Source organism: Triticum aestivum, chromosome 7A (genome assembly GCF_018294505.1).
Source record: "Triticum aestivum cultivar Chinese Spring chromosome 7A, IWGSC CS RefSeq v2.1, whole genome shotgun sequence".
NCBI classification, from domain to species: domain Eukaryota; kingdom Viridiplantae; phylum Streptophyta; class Magnoliopsida; order Poales; family Poaceae; genus Triticum; species Triticum aestivum.
Genome location: NC_057812.1, coordinates 541,835,646 through 541,841,348, shown reverse-complemented (window position 1 = coordinate 541,841,348; position 5,703 = coordinate 541,835,646). Strand labels below are relative to the sequence as shown.

General features: G+C 38.8%; 1 non-coding gene and 2 pseudogenes across 1 annotated transcript; 1 reads left to right on the top strand and 2 right to left on the bottom strand.

Annotated features, from left to right (window-relative positions):
- The first annotated feature begins 415 nt into the window (after positions 1 to 415).
- On the top strand, positions 416 to 2,107 carry LOC123151813 (ATP synthase subunit alpha, chloroplastic-like; annotated as a pseudogene).
- Positions 2,108 to 2,240: 133 nt separating this feature from the next.
- On the bottom strand, positions 2,241 to 2,312 carry TRNAR-UCU (transfer RNA arginine (anticodon UCU)). Its single transcript has one exon. It is a non-coding gene; the product is annotated as a tRNA-Arg (tRNA).
- A 735-nt stretch (positions 2,313 to 3,047) lies between these two features.
- Positions 3,048 to 5,480, bottom strand: LOC123151812 (photosystem I P700 chlorophyll a apoprotein A2-like; annotated as a pseudogene).
- Between the last annotated feature and the right edge of the window lie 223 nt (positions 5,481 to 5,703).

Below are 5,703 nucleotides of genomic sequence, written 5' to 3'. Positions count from 1 at the left end.
AAAAGGAGCGTGAGAGCCAAATGAATCGAAAGATTCATGTTTGGTTCGGGAGGAGGTCATAAAAGTTGTAAACTTACAAAATAATCTACTTTCATTAAAAGATTTATTAGATAATCGAAAACAGAGGATCTTGAGTACTATTCAAAATTCAGAAGAATTGTGTAGAGGGACCATTGAGCAACTCGAAAAAGCTCGGATTCGATTACAGAAAGTCGAACTAGAAGCGGATGAGTATCAAATGAAAGGATACTATGAGATAGAACGAGAAAAGGCAAATTTGATTAATGCTACTTCTATTAGTTTGGAACAATTGGAAAAGTCTAAAAATGAAACCCTCTATTTTGAAAAACAAAGGGCAATGAATCAGATCCGACAGCGGGTTTTCCATTAGGCCGTACAAGGAGCTCTAGGGACTCTAAATAGTTGTTTGAATACCAAGTTACATTTCCGTACGATTCGTGCTAATATTGGCATTCTCGGGTCCCTGGAATGGAAGAGATAATTAAATTAATTAGGCCTTGAACTTCTACTTTCGTTTAGAATTTAGGCATTATTTTTCCCCTTGCTTCCGAAAAAAGAGTCAAGAAACACTAATGGCAACCCTTCAAGTTGACGAAATTCATAAAATTCTCCGCGAACGTATTGAACAATATAATAGGAAAGTAGGGATTGAGAATATAGGTCGCGTAGTTCAAGTGGGGGATGGGATTGCTCGTATTAAGGTCTTGGTGAAATAATGTCAGGTGAATTAGTCGAATTTGCAGAAGGCACTAGGGGTATTGCTCTGAATTTGGAATCCTAAAATGTTGGGATTGTATTAATGGGCGATGGGTTGATGATACAAGAGGGAAGTTTTGTAAAAGCAATAGGAAGAATTGCTCAGATACCCGTGAGTGAGGCTTACTTGGGTCGTGTTGTAAATGCTCTGGCTAAACCTATTGATGGGAAAGGCGAAATTATAGCTTCCGAATCTTGCTTAATTGAATCTCCTGCTCCAAGTATAATTTCCAGGCGTTCTGTATACGAACTTCTTCAAACAAGGCTTATTGCTATCGATTCGATGATCCCTATAGGGCACGGTCAGCGAGAGTTAATTATTGGGGACAGACAGACTGGCAAAACAGCAGTAGCCACAGATACAATTCTCAATCAAAAAGGGCAAGGTGTAATATGTGTTTATGTAGCTATCGGTCAAAGAGCATCCTCCGTAGCTCAAGTAGTAACTACTTTCCATGAGGAGGGGGCCATGGAATACACTATTGTAGTAGCTGAAATGGCGGATTCACCTGCTACATTACAATACCTCGCTCCTTATACGGGAGCAGCCCTGGCTGAGTATTTTATGTACCGTGAACGACATAATTTAATAATTTATGATGATCTCTCCAAACAGGCACAAGCTTATCGCCAAATGTCCCTTCTATTAAGAAGACCTCCTGGCCGTGAGACTTATCCAAGGGTTGTTTTTTTATTTGCATTCACGCCTTTTAGAAAGAGCCGCTAAATTAAATTCTCTTTTAGGCGAATGAAGTATGACCGCTTTACCAATAGTTGAGACTCAATCTGGAGACGTTTCCGCCTATATTCCTACTAATGTAATCTCCATTACAGATAGACAAATATTCTTATCTACGGATCTATTCAATGCCGGAATTCGACCCGCTATTAATGTGGGTATTTCTGTTTCCAGAGTAGGATCCGCGGCTCAAATTGAAGCCATGAAACAAGTAGCTGGAAAATCAAAATTGGAACTAGCGCAATTCGCAGAGTTACAAGCCTTTGCACAATTCGCCTCTGCTCTTGATAAAACAAGTCAGAATCAATTGGCAAGGGGTCGACGATTAAGGGAATTGCTTAAAAATTCCCAGGCAAATCCTCTCCAGTGGAAGAGCAGATAGCTACTATTTATACTAGAACAAGAGGATATCTTTATTCGTTAGAAATTGAACAGGTAAATAAATTTCTGGATGAGTTATGTAAACATCTAAAAGATACTAAACCTCAATTCCAAGAAATTATATCTTCTAGCAAGACATTCACCGAGCAAGCGGAAATCCTTTTGAAGGAAGGTATTCAGGAACAGCTGGAATGGTTTTCTCTTCAGTAACAAGTAAATTTTTCATGTCTACTCTTGTTAGTAGAATAGGAATCGTTGAGAAAGCTTTTTCATTTGAATCATGCAAAAAAATTCTTTGTTTTTAGTTTAGTATAGTTATTTAAAGAATAGATAGAAATAAGATTGCGTCCAATAGGATTTGAACCTATACCAAAGGTTTAGAAGACCTCCATCCTATCCATTAGACAATGGACGCTTTTCTTTCATATTTTATTCTTTCTTTTATTTTTTTGCTTCTTCCGAGAAAAAACTGTTAGACCAAAACTCTTTTAGGAAATCAAAAAATCCAGATACAAATGCATGATGTATATATTATATCATGCATATATCATAAAGAAGGAGTATGGAGGTGGTAGTGGGAATCGAACCCGCAACCCCAAGGTTATGAGCCTTATGAGCTACCAAACTGCTCTATACTCTTAAACTAAATAGGGCTAACTAGTGGATAAAAGAGGGACGCCCCTCTACCAATATCTATACAAATAGAATAGTCCATTTATACAGAATGGTGAAGAGGGCTCCTCTATGATTATCAATTCTAGAAATCCATACAAATACGAAAGGGTATTTTATCCTTACCAACTGGATCTTGTTGCACCCGGTAACAAACATTCATAAACCATTTCTCAAAGTACGTGTCCGGATAGCCCAAAATGTCGATAGTTAGCTCTAGGTCTTCCGGTCAAAAAACAACGTCGATGAAGGCGTGTAGGTGCACTATTACGCGGTAGGGATTGCAATTTTTCTCGCATCTTCGTTTTTTCACTCAAACTCAAGGGAGAAACTTTACTTCTTATCTTTTTTTAAAGATTGACGAATCAAATGATATTTTTGTTCTAATTTCTGCCGCTTATTCTCCCTCTGAATCAAACTTTTTTTGCCATAATGTGTTGTTGCTATTATTACCAAGTATATGGTTCTAATCCTAGATGGAAAAATAAATAGAAAAAGAAATCTAAAAAGGCAGATCATCCCTCTCTATCAAGAGTAATGAACTAGGTGCTGATACAGTACAAAAAACAAACTAAATTAACCAAACTTGCCTGATGTTGAGGCAATCAAGAAAGCTGCATAAGTGAATATATAACCCACGGAAAAGTGAGCTAATCCAACCAATCTTGCTTGCACAATGGAAAGAGCCACGGGCTTATCTCTCCAGCGAATTAAATTAGCTAAAGGTGTGCGTTCATGAGCCATGCTAAAGTCTCAATTAATTCCTGCCAATACCCCCGCCAGGAAATTAAGAACATAAATCCAGTAGCCCAAACAAGATGTTCAAATAAGAACATCCACGCCCATACCGATAAACTATTCATCCCAAAAGGATTATATCCACTGATAAGTTGTGAAGAGTTTAACCATAGGTAATCTCTTAACCATCCCATCAAATAAGTGGAGGATTCATTAAATTGTGAAACGTTGCCCTGCCATAATGTGATATGTTTCCAATGCCAATAAAAAGTAACCCACCCAATGGTATTTAACATCCAGAAAACTGCCAAATAAAATGCGTGCCAAGCAGAAATATCACAAGTACCGCTGCGCCCTGGGCCGTCACAAGGAAAACTATATCCAAAATCCTTTTTATCTGGCATTAATTTGGAATCGCGTGCATCTAAAGCGCCCTTTACTAAAATCAATGTAGTTGTATGCAAACCTAGAGCAATAGCATGATGAACCAAAAAATCCCCAGGTCCTATTGTTAAGAAAAGCGAATTACTATTCTCATTAACAGCATTCAACCATCCGGGCAACCATAGGCTTCGACCCGCATTGAAAGCGGGGCCATTCATTGAAGATAAGAGTATATCGAACCCATATGTCGTCTTGCCATGAGCAGATTGTATCCATTGGGCAAATATAGGTTCGATCAAGATTTTCTTTTCTGGAGTACCAAAAGCAAGCATGACGTCGTTATGAACATAAAGGCCCAAGGTATGGAATCCTAGAAAGAGGCTAGCCCAACTTAAATGAGATATGATAGCTTCTTTATGGTCTAACATTCTTGCCAATACATTATCCTCATTCTGTTCTGGATTCTAATCCCTGATGAAAAAAATAGCTCCATGAGCAAAAGCCCCTGTCATGATGAACCCTGCAATATATTGGTGATGAGTATATAAAGCAGCTTGAGTAGTAAAGTCTTGTGCTATGAATGCATAAGGAGGTAAAGAGTACATACGTTGAGATACTAAGGAAGTAATAACCCCTAAAGAAGCTAGAGCAAGACCTAACTGAAAATGAATCAAATTGTTGATTGTGTCATAAAGGCCCTTATGCCCACGCCCTAATCGACCCCTCGGAGGAGTATGCGCTTCTAAAAGATCTTTAATACTGTGCCCAATTCCGAAGTTAGTTCGATACTTGTGACCAGCAATGAGAAAAATAAATGCAATAGCTAAATGATGGTGAGTCGTATCGGTCAGCCACAAACTTTGTGTTTGTGGATGGAATCCCCCAAGAAGAGTTAGAATGGCAGTTCCCGCTCCTTGAGAGGTACCAAATAAATGATTACTCGAATCAGGGTTTTTGGCATAAAGATTCCATTGACCCGTCAAAAGGGGTCCCAACCTATGGGGATAGGGTAATACATCTAAGAAATTATTCCATCTAAGAAATTATTCCTGGATGAGGGAATAGCAACATGAACTAAATGTCCTGTCCAAGCCAAAGAACTTACCCAGAAAAGTCCTGACAAATGATGATTGAGACGAGATTCCGCGTTTTTGAACCACGAAAGGCTTGGTTTCCATTTGGGTTGTAGATGTAACCAACCCGCTATTAAGGACAGCGTAGAAAGAAATAATAGAAAAAGAGCTCCAGTATAAAGATTCTCATTGGTGCGTAATCCTATTGTATACCACCACTGATAAACTCCAGAATAAGCAATATTCACTAGACCAGCAGCACCTCCTCGAGTAAAGGCTTCCACAGTGGGTTGACCAAAATGAGGATCCAAAATCGCATGAGCAATAGGTCTTACGTGTAAAGGATCTTGTATCCATGATTCAAAATTTCCTTGCCAAGCTACATGAAATAGATTTCCGGACGTCCATAGAAAGATTATTGCTAATTGCCCAAAGTGAGAAGCAAAAATGTTCTGATAAAGATGTTCTTCAGTAATATCATCATGACTTTTGAAATCATGTGAGGTAGCAATACCAAACCAAATACGACGAGTAGTGGGGTCCTGAGCTAAGCCTTGGCTAAACCTGGGAAATCTTAATTCCATAATGCCTTTCAAATCCTCCTAGCCACTATCCTACTGCAATAATTCTCGCTAAGAAGAATGCCCATGTCGTGGCAATTCCACCCAGAAGGTAATGGGTTACTCCTACAGCGTGTCCTTGTATAATGCTCAAGGCTCTAGGCTGAGTAGCAGAGCAACTTTTAATTTGTTATGATCCCAAACGATAGATTCAATGAGTTCTTGCCAATAACCATGACCGCTGAATAAAAACATTAAAGTGAAGGCCCAGACAAAATGAGCACCTAAGAAAAAAAGACCATATGCAGATAATGAAGAACCATAAGAGTGAATGACTTGTGATGCCTGTGCCCACAAGAAACAATTTTTTTGACACGAG